Raw genomic sequence first — 15,728 nt, 5'->3', positions numbered from 1 at the left:
TCTTATGTTGTTTTAGCTGCTTTTAGACTGTGCTGTGCATGAGAATTAAGATTATACATTCATTATTTCAATTTAGTTGTGTTTCACTATCAATCATCCAAACTTTGACATGGGAGATTTATTTGCATTTTAAGGTTTTGTCAGTTTTAACATAAAAGCTACTTTAAAAGTTTATTTGCCTGTATTTATATTATATGAGCTATAAAAAGAATAATCATTTCCCATTGTAAATTTCCATAGGTTTTCTTAAAAAAGCTTTTCTTTCAGTCAGATGTTCCACTCTTGTGTGCCATCTTGTGGGGAAGATTCTCTCTTAAGTAACTCTGTGGCAATGAACATCATACCAGCCGAGCATGGTTTGTGTAACCACAGTTCAGTGCTTGACTTGTTCCTGTGCCTCTGACTTGAGTTCATTATGAGCAAACACAATTATAATTCTGGAAACTTCATATGCCTATGGAAGAAAAAAAACAGAGGTGCTTCTAGCTTACCCCTACAAATATTTATTTTTGTGTCAAGCCCATCACTTGAATTTACAACACTTAGGACTAAATATTTGAAAGTGGTCCATTTCTTTCTTTATATGAGGCCATGTCGGACCACCCGAATGCCAGGAAAGCGTTTTTGGCTGCACTTACTTAGCTGGTCAAAATCCAGAATAGGTTTTAGGCGAATCCTCTTTTCAAAACATTACCTTTTCAAGAGCATATAAGGAGATAAAAATGGAACTACTGCCTATGATTGATGGAAATACTTATGGATCATTTAAAACATTTAGCAACTGTTAATTTAGATCATGTGTTCTTTGAAGGAAAGATTAACAAACAGTTCATCGTTATCCTTCAGAGGAAATAGATGGCAGATGAGATCAATTTTGGCTACAACAAAGAGCTTTATGTACCTCTGCTTCTTAATAACATAGGCTTTATTGCCTAAAATAAGAAAAGGCTGCTATTGCCTAGGTCTCTGCTTTCATACATTCTCACGTGGCAAATAAAGCCATCCAATCAAAGCGATGTTCTACTGCTGCCAATATTAGTATACTCTGAGATTATTCATTCCGTTGATTATTAGGAAGCTACAAAGATAAACTGAACAGAAGATTAATTCGTTTATGTTAAGAGTTTACATCCGTTGACCTAAATTTAAATGTTTAGAGTAGTTGCAATGTCAATTTGTTTATTTATAACTGATAAACATCTGAAATACTCATGATCATCTTTTTCACAGTTAACTTTTTCCATCAGCTGCCAGTTGACATCATCAAGTTTAACAAGCTTTCAGTTTCATAATTGTAATTGTTCTCCCTGCAGTGACACTGCTGAAAATATCTTGTCACATGCGTGGTCAGTTTCTTTCAATGATTCTGTGTTTTTCCTCGGTTACTTAATTGTTGCATCAAGCAATTTAATAAAAGTATTTTTTTTTAATATAAAAGAACCTTGCATGTGTGAGTACTAATGAATCACTTTAATCTGGATTGTTAAATACTCTTTTTTCAATGCAAGATATAATAGGAACGATGTTGCCAGAATGAGGCAACTGTGACGGATGTCGGTTACTGTCCACATAATGGAAATAACAGTTCCTTATATAATAGGGTGCTTTACAATTTGTCTGATATTAAGAAGAAGGAAATGGAACCAAAAATTACATTCATCTGAAATAGCAACAAAAAAAGAAATAAAATGTTAGGAAATTCAACAGTGATGACTGTGGGCATTGTGTGAAAGTGAAACCTTGCTTCTGACTGGTTGAATGAATGGCACTAACACAACAAACATTCTAGTACCATCATAACCAAAAATATGTATCATAGAATTACATCAATTTTTAATATAAAATCCAAACTCATAAATACACAATGTGGCTTTCGGTTTCTCAGCAGTTTAAATATAAATTATGTTTTCAAAAAAGTACTGTAATTCCCTTATGATTGTATTAGATTCTTTGTTTTTACAGCTGCTACTAATAGCGGCCAGTTTGGACTCACCCTAAGTAATGTTTATATCCAAAATCTTTCTTCTTGTGAGAAATTTCGGCAGTCTGTGTGGATTTTTGATGTCCCTGTTATCTGTGTTAATCTCTAAATGTTTATGATATTTCATTCTAATTTAGATCACTGTTGTGTGACCGAAGGATGATTTGAATGGTTTGATTCTATTTTTGAATAACAGAATAAGATTTTACTTAAATACAGAAAGTGTTTAATCACGATACTAGGCAAGTCCTCTTTAAAATCTGTATTTGAAACTTCATGTAGTTCTTTTCCCTGTTTCTGGTGATGTAATAACGTACATAAGAGTGGCAGACATGTGGTGTACAATTTCCATGACTATACCGTTCTCAATGTCTGGTCTCAATTATTTGGAAGGAGTGAGAATACCAGCCTTTATGGGCCGTCTGACTACCATTTTTGGGCATGGGCCTTATATGGAACTAGAGTGTGACATGCTTCTGTACAACAGTGCCACAGACTGAAATTTTATTAGCATATCTATAGTGCAGTACAGACAAGATTTCCATTATACTACACATGCCTAACTAAAATCATGGAAGAATAATGCAAGCAGTGAGAGAAATCATAGTCATTGGCCAAAGCTTCCAAAACAAGGTCTTTTAAAATAAATAAACAAAATTGTGGCTTGTTGAGGGAAGGTATGGAATTACTTTTCAATTGGACATATAATTTTTGCCTGGCAGATAGTAACATGGGTAAAAATATAATTTTATAAGGAAGGAAGGCCTTAAACTACATCAGGCTTACAAGGTTTTTTGACAACCTCCCATAACACTCCTGCATTAATTTAGAAATATATATTTTAACTTTCTATGAAATAGACTAGAGCGGAGCTACTTCTCAGAAAGTCCAATGTTGCATCACAAAACTGAAGCTTTTTGGAGGAAAATATTGTGCAACTAAGACCAAATTCAGGTTTAACAAATGAGTCTTTCATTCTGCAGAAAGAGAATGTTCTTGGATAAAAATAGTTTTTGATCACTTCTATTATTGAATAAAGAAAAAACATCTCCATGTGTTAGAATATGGCGTTTTACCAGCGACTGAATGTGAAAAATGCATGTGGGTGAGTTCATTCAGCGAGTACATATTTCTGAAAATTGTTAATGTACTTTCTACTTTCAGTGTTAGTAATATCAGTGTTATATCAGCGTTGGTAACAAAGTAGAATATCCTTGAAAGCACACATATATAGTAATATCCAGGTCAATATTTAGGCTGCTTGCCAGGTTAACCCTATATTTTAAGGCTTATTGAAGAGGAAATGATGTGTCAGAACTTTGAAAAGTGTCATTGTCATGAATCTGGTCTATGAACCGTTCCGTTAACTCACCACCAGAGGTCACTCGCTCACCACATGGACTCTTGCACTACACTAACTGTTGCACGCCACCTCAGACTACAATTCCCATCATTCATTGCACTGACGACACACACAGCTGATTGCACTGATCACACACCCTACATAAACCATGGACTTCCTCTTTCTCTCTGCCGAGTATTGTATAGCGTATATCACTCTCCTAGTGATAGCAACTCTACAGAGCCCACTTAGTTGTCATAGTCTTGCCTTGCGTGTTTTCTAGTGTTTTGATTCTTGCCCGTGTTTCCTGGATTAACCCTTTGCCTTGCCATTCGGACTCTGTTTGCACCTCTCTTGGACTATTGCTCGTGTACCTGGATTATCTCTGGTTTATGATTATCTGGATTATGTCTTGCCCTGTTGGATATTGTTCGCCGATCGTCGACCCACACTTGCCCTAGAATTACTCTTTGTCTTGCCTGTGATGTTCCTGTTTGCCATTGCATGAACCTTGCTTGTTTTGTGACCTCGACTTTTAATGAAGCCTTGCAAATGGATCCGCACGTCTCACGTCTTGTTCGTCCCGTTACAGTCATGACCTTTCTTTTCCTTTAATGAGTCTCTTGACTAATACCCTATTTGGTAACTTGTCACAATCAGAGTCTACATGTCTTCAGAATGTTTCTAAGTCTGTGATGACGATAGGTCAAATGAAGGCCTGACTAAATGCTATGTTTAGAAAGCTGTAAGTTACTCAACCCTCCACTGCTTGTCCTTCCACTGTGCCCTTTTGTCATCTGGAGGTTGGGCCACAAAGTCTAATCTTAAACTGACTGAAAAAAACAAAACAGCTTCTATTGTGTAATTTCATTCTGTGAGTATGTCTCAACAGAGTGTTCTTATGACAGCTCAATAGAACATTCTCAGACACCCCCTGACACTCCCCCTCCCAATCCCACCCCAGGAGACAGGCCTGCTAAAACACCCCTCTATGCAGAGGAATTTAACTGTGGAGGGAGGACATTACTACACCCCAACTCTAGAAATCCCAGATGTCTGCTAGACTCCAAGTCGGCTTCTTATCCAGTATAAACACACTACACAAGTCACTCGAGTAACTGATCTGATCAGACTAACACAAAGGATCCCCATCCCTGGTTCAGGCCATTGTTACAAGGCTGAGTCATCATAGTAATGACCATAGGTCTGCCTTTATGATAACAGGAAACAGTGAACACGTGGCCAGAGCATTAGTTCAAATTGAGAGACGCTGAGCAGTTGTCTGTCCTCTACTGGCTCCAGGATATTACTGATTATACCTGTCAGCAGTGCCGGTCTGTTCTCCACACAGTGTTCTTTCCTCTAGATGGGGTTACAGCCGGCTGGTGACTGTCTACAATCTTTACGTAATTTAGCTGTCCAGTGTATGATAAAACATGGTTAGTAAGAGTCTTTTTAAGTTGTGTGCCATTCAGAATTTAACTGATAATGCCTTTAACTTCCAGTTCAGTTCCTGAATTTAAACTGAATTAAGCACTGCAATTCAAAAGGATTGATGAATCGACGGATGGACGGATGGATGGATGGATGGATGGATGAATGGATGGCTGGATGGATGGATGGATGGATGGATGGATGGATGGTGGAAAAATTAATGGATGGATGGATGGATGGATGGATGGATGGACGGACGGACAGGTGGATGGATGGATGGAAAGATTAACAGATGGATGGATGGATGGGTGGATGGATGGACAGATGGAAGACTGACAGACAGATGGATGAATGGATGGATGGATGGATGGATGGATGGATGGATGACGGAAGACTGACGGACAGATGGATGGATGGATGGATGGATGGATGGATGGATGAATGGATGGACTGAAAGATGAATGAATGGACGGATGGATAATGGATTGAAAGATGAAAGGATGGCTGGATGGATGAAAAGATTGACAGATGGATGAATTATGGTAAGATTGACAGATGGATGGATAATGGAAAAATTGACAGATTGACGGATGGATGGATGATGGATTGATGGATGGAAGAAAAGTCTGAAGATGAATGATGGAAAAAGTAATGATGGATGGGTAGATGGTTGAAAAGACTGACATATTTAAAAACTGAAGGATGGATGGATTGACGGATAGATGTCAGATTGAAATATGGATAAATGGATGGATGAAAAGACTGAAAGATGGGTGTATGAATGCCTTTTGCTGAATAAACACAACACAGCATGAACTCTCTGGTAAAACTCTCTGCAAAGCGGCGCTAAGGAGTCTTAATCAATCCCTGCTGCAAATGAACAGTTTTTAATCGCTCCCTAACATTTACTTGCGTTATCACCAATCATTCAGCTCCACACCCAACTCAACTCCATACCCTTCATCTCATATTTTTTAGCAGAATTTATTCATTCCTGTAAAGTGTGGTTCCAGTAAGTCTCCAACTATTTGGAAATTAAAATGAAAATACACACTGATTTGTGATGGAAATAAGAGAAAATCCATTCGTTTACACTTAACAAACATATAAAGTCAACTATTTAGAACAGGCCAGTAGGCACATCTGTCCTGGCCAGATTGATGAAAACAAATATACAAAAATATAGACATCTAAGAAAGTCCCTTTCTGAGTTTCCCATGCTCTCATGTGCATCGATCACACCCTTGCAGCCTGGGAACAATTCCCATTTTAGAAATACCATGATCCATTCTTTTAATAGGAAAAAACATGCAGAACATGAAAGGGTAGAAAACTGCCTTTTTTCTGTATCTTCTCTGAACCTGCTAAACTGTTCTCAGCGTGGTTATGCAACAGCTTATATGAGTGGGGAGTCACTGATGAACTCAGAGAAAAACCTCCACATTCTACAACATTCCTGCTGACTCTCAGAGATAATGTGGAACTCTGGTCTCATCATCATCAACATTCAGATGAGCCCACAATGAACGTTGTTACTGTAAAGAGTATGTGTCTATTAACACTTAACTTGTCAGTCACTTCCCTATAGTTGTGACTTTTCACACGATTGACATGGAGGGTGTAGCTAGCAGATCTAGCCCTGATTAATAAAGTTAAAGTTATAATGCTGATGCTTACATACAATGTAAAACTTACTCTTTCCTTTAACGTGTTAAAACAAAAGGTTGATATTAAGAAAAGATGAATATATGGATGTGATATATTATGATATCATTGGGTTTCTCAGAATGTCTCATGACCAATTAAGATGATTAATAACATGTTTCAGTAGAAATAAAAATGTAAACTTCACACCGTTTTGCGTTCTACTGTGGGAGACATTTAATGCAGAAATTCTAGCTGCTTGCATGCACTGAAAGTAGATTGTGACCAGACCAAACTGTTATTTCAAGTAATATTTCTAATTTTAATTTATTAGGGCCCAAGCCAGTAAGGCGCAGGGCCCTATTGTTCTTCTAAGGATTATTATTTTTTTTTTTTTTATTATTTTTTATTTCGACTATCCGGGTACTTTTGGGGGCCTTAACGTGCCCGAAAACTCTTGAAAATTGGCACGCACATTGGAACCTGCGGCCATTAGGACGCCACAGAGGCTGGGACCCGGGCGTGGCACAGGGGCTCTACGGCGCCCCCTGGAAAATTGTCAGAAAGCTTGATGTATAGCTCACACATACTTGCACGTATTCATATGAAACTCGGTACACATATAGAACTCATTGAGCCGAACAACTTCCGCGCAGCATGTCATAGGCTCCGCCCAACAGGAAGTCGGCTATTCAGGGCTGTTTAAAAAGCGCATGCTCTGGAATTTGATATACTCCTCTGAGGATTTCCATACGATTGCCACCAAACTAGGTGAACATGATCTCAAGACATTGGGGACGCTAAATTGCGAAGATATTTTTGATATGTCGAACGGTTTGCCCGTGGCGAGGCGATGAAGTTATGGCGAAAAATGAGACCCAGGAAATGCCTAATAACCTCCACATACATTGTATGATGTAGATCAAACTTCAGTGACTTGTTCGTTGTATGATGCCGATCGGATAGATGTGACTATTATGACTGAAAGTTATAGCGCCACCAACTGGCTGCAGGAAGTGTGTCGTTTTCAAAATGCTTTGAATTCAGCATCTTATTTTTACTCGATTTGCTTCAAACTTCACCAGAATAATGTCAAAACACGGCCGATGTAAAACTGTGAAGGGAATATTGATATCTAAAATGATGTTGCCATGGCAACGTGTCAAAGTTGAAAATTCGTTTCTGGTGATTTTGAGGCAGATAACATGTTTAGAATGTCATGAAACTCAACACACATATCCATTTTAATGATAGTTAGACACTGGAAAAAGCTCATAAACGGGCGTGGAAGAGGCACTCTATAGCGCCACCTTTTGTCAAAAATGAGGGGGTTAGTTTTAGCTACAGACCCCAAACTCGGTACATAAATTGTTCTAATTAATCCGGACAACTTTCTAATTTACAGTCATTAGCTACGACCAACAGGAAGTCGGCTATATTTATTTTAATGTGGGTTTTTTTTTAAAACGGGCTGTAAACAAATTAATACTCCTCCAAGCAGAAACACGGAAATCACACCAAACATTTTTTATCATGATGCCAAAATACTGAAGATGCTAAATTGCGGACGGATTTAGGATATCTTGAACGATGATTTAATGGCAATTTATTAAAGTTACAGTAAAAAAGATCCATTTTATTTTTTTTTATCTTTTAAGAGCAGCTTCCAAACACTTCATAAAAAATTACATACACAGAACAATACAGTCTGAGGATATGTGATTAATTTCATGAATTTACAATACACTATGCAGAGGAGAAAATTAAAAAACTATCAGAGCTGCCTCTGAGTGAGAGGTCCTGTCAGCCTGCAGCTGAGTGAGGGGTGGGGTGGGGTGGGCTGTGAGTGACTGTGTGAGTGACTGTGTGGATTGAGGCAGTGGGTGAGAGAGAGAAAGAGAGAGAGGGTCTGTTTTTTAAAATCTTTAAAAAATGCTTATAAATCATTAAAGATTTTGATAACACTTTATAATAAGGTCTCAATTCTTAACATTAGGAAATGCATTAATTAACGTGAACTAACAATGAAAAATATATTTTTACAGCATGTTAATTCTTCCATGATAGTATGAACTAACAAAGAACAATTTTTTTAAAGCATTTATTAATCTTTTTAATGTTAGAAAAATAGTCATGTTCAAAAGATAAACTTTAAAATTTAATAATATATAAACACATTTTGGATTAATATTGATCAACATTAAATGGTATATAATTATAAATGATTATATATATATAATGATAGCTACAGACACCAAACTCGGTACATAAATTGTTCTTATTAATCCGGACAACTTTCTAATGTACAGTCATTAGCTACGACCAACAGGAAATCGGCTATTTTTTTTTTAATGTGTTTTTTTTTTTAAAAACGGGCTGTAAACAAATTCATACTCCTTCAAGCAGAAACCAAAAATTCACACCAAACATTTTTTCACATGCTTCCAAGATACTGAAGATGCTTCATTGCGGACCGATTTAGGATATCTTGAACGGTGATTTAATGGCAATTTATTAAAGTTACAGTAAAAAATAACACTTTTTTTTTTTTTATCTTTAAAGAGCAGCTTCCAAACACTTCATAAAAAATTACATACACAGAACAAGACCGTCTGAGGATATGTGATTAATTTCATGAATTTACAATACACTATGGAGAGCAGAAAATTAAAACTATCAGAGATCTCCTGTCACTGCTTCTAATGTGTGCGGTGGGTGACTGACTGTGTGAGTTCAGTGAGTGTGGAGGGGGAGAGAGAGAGAGAGAGAGAGAGGGTCTGTTTAAACTTCTCAATAAAATCCTTAAAAAATGCTTATAAAGCATTAAAGGTTTTGATAACACTTTATAATTAAGTCTCATTTGTTAACAGTAGGGAATGCATTAATTAACATGAACTAACAATGAAAAATATATTTTTACAGCATGTTAATTCTTCATTGATAGTATGAACTTACAATGAACTAACAATGAACAAAATATTTTTAATATTAGAAAAATAGTCATGCTCAAAAGATAAAACTTTCAAATTTAATAATATATTAACACATTTTGGAATTAATATTGATCAACATTAAATGGTATATAATTATTGTTGATGTTAACTAACAACAGTTAAATAATGTTGTTTTTTAACATTGGTTAATTCACAAATAATATTAAATATTAACAATATATTTTTTACTTTATTCATTTTTGTTAGTAAATTATTCATGTTAGTTAATGGAAAAATAAATAATTAAAAAATGCTTATAAATCATTAAAAGCTTTGGTAACTATAATAATTTCTCATTTGTTAGCATTAGTAAATGCATTGACTAACATCAACTACCAATGAAAAATATATTTTCACAGAATTTAAAGTTTTATATGTTGTTCTGTGTGTGTGTGTTTCACAGAGTTGATGGTTTGGATTAACCCTTTAATTGCTGTATCCCTTAAAACCAAACTGCCAGAGGGTTACTGTGATGCTTGTGCTCGCTGGGCACCGTTTTATCGATGCCACCGGGGTGGCGTATGCTGACGGCTTGGGCCCGTCATCGCTGCTTGCAGCTATATTTCTATTTAGTTTTATTATATTAAGTTTTAAAACTAAAACAAAAAAAATGAAAAAAACACATTCAATGATATTGAAATAACCTTGATGGTGACCAGAGGGTGTCAAGCTCTAAAAAGCTAAAAAAAATCTCCATAAATGTTTCATAACTTATATTTCAAAATTTCTGAAGTCATAGCATAATTGTGTGAAGAACAGAGTAGGTGCTATATACGGAAAATGTGCAGATGTGGTTTCTATTCACTTTCATTGAATGTAGAAATCAGCTTGGGCATTCTGCTGTAAATAACTGATTTTGTTTTGGGTGAGATTAAAAAAACTGTGATATAACTTTCAAAGTTTGTGTAATCATCTGCTGCACTTGAATTAGATTTACTACAGATTTTACTCAAAGGAAGCTTTCAAGATCATTAGACACGTGATCCACATGCTCTGGTTCACTATGGACCTCACTGAACAGAGCTGGTATTGTGCAGAGCAGATATGTTTGCTGTGTTTTCTCAGTTTCTCTGAAGTGATGAAATCCCGTTTTGGCTGGAATGTTCATGACTGATTATTCTCACAGTTATCAGCGGTTTTGTGTTGCTTTACTGATAGTTTCAGTGTTATTAGTGGCTTCTACCTTCCCTGACCAGCTGGAAATCATCCTTAGCAAAACACGGTGGTCTCTTTTTGTTAAAGTTCATTTTTCATAAACCCTGTTTGTACCTTGCTATGTGAGCGCCATCTTTTGGCTGTTATGTACATGCTCATGCCAAGTACTAATGAAAAGGTTATTGTAATAGCTGTCGTTTAAGAGATGACGATAAAAAACTTCATTTTAAAATATTCAGGGATTAAAGTGGTTTGCTTTCAGGATTTATCTGTAACCTGTCTGAGGACTAGTCAGCAGGTGTCTCTGCATTAGCAAGCAAATGAAATACTGAAGAGATAGTCGCATCTGCATTGCAAAGCATAGAATTTAAATGCATATAAAAACAGCCAGATAAAATATATTGTTGTAACATAAAATCCTGCAAAAATACGGTTCTGTTTTTGGCCAAAAAAAAAGTGCAAATATAAAAACTTCAACTAGCATGTAGCTACACCATTCAAAAGTTTGGGTCAGTCCGATTTTTCAAGAAATTAATACTTTTATGGAGAAAGGATGCATTAAATTGATTAAAAGTGACAGTAAAGTCATTGATAATGCAACAAAATATTTCTTTTTCGACTGATAATAATCCAAATGCTTCTTGAGCAGCACATTAGCATTAGACTGATTTCTGAAGGATCATGTGACACTGAAGACTGGAGCAATGGTTGCTGAAAATTCAGCTTTGCCATCACAAATTACATTTTAAAATATATTAAAATAGAAAAGATTATTTCACTATATTATACTGTTTTACTGTATTTTGATCAAATAAATACAACCTTTGTGAGCATAAGAGCAAAACATTACACAAATCTTACTCAAATGGTTTGATTGCTAGTATAATGTACATGGGCTGAAAGCCACACAATCTTTTAATTTCTTAAGCTGTGGAACTTTTGAGCAAGCAGTCTTTTTTGGCTGATTTCCCCAAGCAAAACTTTTAAAACATTGCTTTGTTTATTTCAGTGTTTAGTCCGGGGGCCCGTTTCAATAAGGAGGTTCAACCAACTCTGAGTTTAAACTTGAACTCTGAGTTGACTTACTCTGAGATGGGAAACTCTGAGTTTTCGGTTACAGAACAGCTAAACTGAGTTAGTTTACTCAACTCTAAGTAGGCTGACTCTGTTAAGCGCGTGCACCACGATTATGAAAAGTCTATAACTGTCTATAACTTAATAACTGTTATAATATCAGAGGTGAAAACTGTAAATTATTGAACTAATATTAATTTTAATGGTATCTCATGGCCACAAAAAAATATTAATAATAAAAAAAAAGAGAAAAAGACAGAAAAAGAAACAAGAACGTGGCAGCAGCTAAAAATGAAGTATAAAAACACAAATCAATCAAGGTAAAGCTTTAAACATGAAAGGTTCATGGGTGTGGGATAAATGACTTTACAGACATTTGACATTAAATATCATTCAATGTCTATTTCAATGCGCTGCAGCTTTTTCCACAGAGTCTAACACGCTTTTCACATAATTAAATATTCTGTAATCCAACCTGTTACATTTCTTAATTAGAGTAATAAAATTAGCTACTGACTTGTGGACAGCAAGAAGGTAGAAGGAGAACCTGCCCCAGCACCTCTGACAGATGAAGAGGAGATGCTCAAGTATTGGAAGATTTCTTAAATCCAAAAGTAAAAAGAATAACTTTTGCTTTTGTATTAGGAAATAAAGATGACTAAAAATTGTGAATAATTTGTTTATTTAACAGCTGTGGTGGTGGTTACGGCTCGTACTACCCCTCCATCTGTCATCCTTCCATTCCATACAGTAATGAGTTTCAGAAGGGGCGATGGAGGGGATATGCTTGTCATCAATGCATTCAGCCACACTGGAAATCCTGAAGGAAATTCTGATTATTTCGGCTTACATCCACATGTCACAGAAAGATGTTATCAAGTGAACATCATTTATCAAAATTAGCCTCATTTAAACCCATTGCTACACCACTGACCTACAGTCCTGTGAAAACTCCTCTTTGACGGATTTGTGCCACGGAAAAAATTCTTAGAAAGAGCGTGAGAGCGATGCACACTTTCCTTAAAATCTGCATACAGGACTTATAATGTGCTCTGCGTCTCCGATGATGAAAACTACCATTAAATAAATATGCACAAATAAAATAAATATATATGATAAATAAATATGCACATGAATAAAGTGTAAAAAAAGAAAGGAAATAAAATATATAAATATATAAATAAAATAACAAATAATAGGTATTTAGTCTTGATTCCATGAAGGGAATTTGTTTTTTGCCCTGGTTTATTTTCCAAATTATCTGGCAATGGGGTATGAAATGAAAAATAGCCTATTCTTGTTTCCGTTTGCATTAATATGATTTTTCTTACCCTATGGAGAACAATTTTATATTTTAACAAGACTAAATATCTAGATAATTTTTCATCTATAGAAAATGCATCTTAACTTGAGAATTTGTAAACGTTTGTACTTGAAATAAGACAAAAATACTTAAGAAAATAAGAAAAGCAATTTTGCAGCGTGAATGAATGAGGTATTAAAACATCGCTAACACTTTAAAAAGGGGGAGGAGACGGAAATAAACTCTGGGTTTACCAAAGAAAACCTGCTCCCGACCAGGTTAGGTTCACAGAGTAAGTTACCACGGTAACTGATTCGGAGTATAAATGACCTCTCTTTCAGAAACGGGCTTGATTTACCCTGCTTTCCCAGGTTTGACAAACCTCCCATTTTGAAACGGAAAACCCAGAGTTTCCCTGATTTCAGGGTTAACATACTCAGAGTTTTCACATAACCTCCTTTCTGAAACCTGCCCCGGTCCAACAGCAGCTCAACACAATTGTTGGGTTTAGGGTGGGTGGGGCTATCTTTTTGTTTGACCAATGGAGGACAAGGGGAATGTTTAGACAGCCCGTTTAAAAACAACCATTTTTTGCACTTCCATTTAGCGACACTAATATAATAGAAACGAGTTTAGAAGAAGCAAACCACACAGAGATGTTGTAAATAAGGGTAAAAGACGAGGACAAGATCTTGGCATCATGTCCAGTGTACTATTTCCAACATCTGACCGGAGAAGCCAAAAGGTCATAAACTTAAATATTAAAGTTTAAGCAAACATACTTTAAAGAAACAGTGGAAGCTGTCCTGAACTCACAGAAATCCTATCTGATGATTCATAAGCCAAAATCTTCAACTGTCAGTCGTATCTGTCCAGAGTACAAACCATAACAGTAAGCAGTGAGGGGACAAAGAGAAAGAAGAGTGACAAACAATTTCCAACCTCGGTCCCTCGGCAGCTGTGGTGTCCAGCTGAATGCTGAGAGGAACTCTCTTTGGGCCACGAGTGGAAAGTACTAATCAAAAAACCCCAATCCAACCTCATGTGCTTGAAGCCAGGCCTGCTGTGATGTAAAGTATTCACATATTCATGTGTAAAGCCTGAGATGACTCCTCAAAAGGGTTGGAGATTGCAGAATGCTTGGCAGATGTACAGTCCAGCCTTTGTAACTGAAGAGGAGCAGCTCATGCCACAGGCATTAAAATATTTCAAGTTTCAAGTTACTTCAGTGTTTTCACAGACTGATCTCGTGGTTTGCGGAGGAAAATGATAGTGTTTTCTTTGAGACTGTCATTTTCAGGCATACATGAGCTCATACCTCTTAGTTTTTCCTTTATATCATTTATCTGCTTCTTGTTTCACAGCAGAAAAACAGCACTGATGCAAAAATCCCTGATGAACGCTAAAGAAATGACTGTCTTCTGCTAAATGTTTTTCCATACAATACTAAAAAAAAAAGATCTATCAGGTTCTGTTGAAGTCTTCAGCCTGCAGGGTCGTTTTACATTATTTCTGAACTTCATTCTTAATGTTTATTTGAAATCTCAGCACAGTTTGTTTGTTGCAAGTTCAGTTCAAGTCAATTTATTAAAATTCAGTCATTTAAATAGCATACAATGCACTCTCATGACAACTCATAATTCAAATAAAATGGTGAAAAATGTAATAGGATAGGAATTTTGTTTAGGTCTAATTTCACCATCTTGTATAAGTCAATTATAACCTCTCAGGTCAGTCTATTATTAAGACCCTAATGGGACATAGCAATGGTAAAAACAAAAATAAATATCACACGAAAAAGAGAGAGAACCAATTCTACTGTACGGGAGGGAAATTTGGGGACCAATATTAAAGTTGGAAAATTGGGATAAAACTAACAAAGAACACGATTGGAATTTAAAAAAAAAAAAAAAAAAAAAAAACATTCTAAGGGTAAACAGAGGCACTTGTAATAATGCCTGCAGGGCTGAACTGGGTTTAAAAAAAAAAAGAGCTGTTCAATTCGGAGACAATCTGACACTGAATCTACTGATCTACTGAATCTACAATGAAACCCCCACAGTGTCTCATCCTCTAAATACACCCGTCTTTCAACTAATGAATCAAACTCAAGCCGAGTCTAACTCTGACCACAATCCCAACATTCATAAAGAAACTGACAAAAATCTGAAGTATTATGATGAAAAATTCTAACCGAATTTGACCTCCAAACCAAACTCCAGTGTTATTTGACAATTGGCAAATTACTTATGAAACAATTAAAAGAAAGATAAATCCTTTCAAAATATCGACTCCGCGACCATGACTTAGAAATATAGAAAGGAAGACACAAACCCTGGATACCGAGAGAACAACGATTACGTAAACATTGAAACTCAAATCAGAGGATGAGAAACACTTCTTTCTTGTCTGCCACAAATACACCACAAGGCAAAAATTCTTTCTACAATTTGAAGCATTTCATTTTTTTCTCTGGAGAGGATGAGATGGCAGTCAAACTAGCTGCAAAATATGTATACACACCATGCAAAATAGTTAATTTATTGTATCCATTTGCTTTATTTGACATTCTTCATTGTATATAATTTTAGTTATTAATATTAGAACAACTGCTGTTGTTATTTTTATTTTATTGTATTTATCTATTTATTAGAGAGAGAGATAAGAATTTTTTTTTATTCTTTTGCATTTGCTCTGAAAATATTTGCATTGCCAGATTTCAGTTCTCAACTTCTTGTTTTAACGTTAATACAACAAAACGTTGAGAATCTCCTACAAAAATAAGTTGAGAGAACTCAAAAA

Source organism: Barbus barbus (genome assembly GCF_936440315.1).
Source record: "Barbus barbus genome assembly, chromosome: 26".
Taxonomy (NCBI): Eukaryota; Metazoa; Chordata; class Actinopteri; order Cypriniformes; family Cyprinidae; genus Barbus; species Barbus barbus.
The sequence above is the reverse complement of the archived record's forward strand: the minus strand, read 5'-3'. Positions refer to the sequence as shown.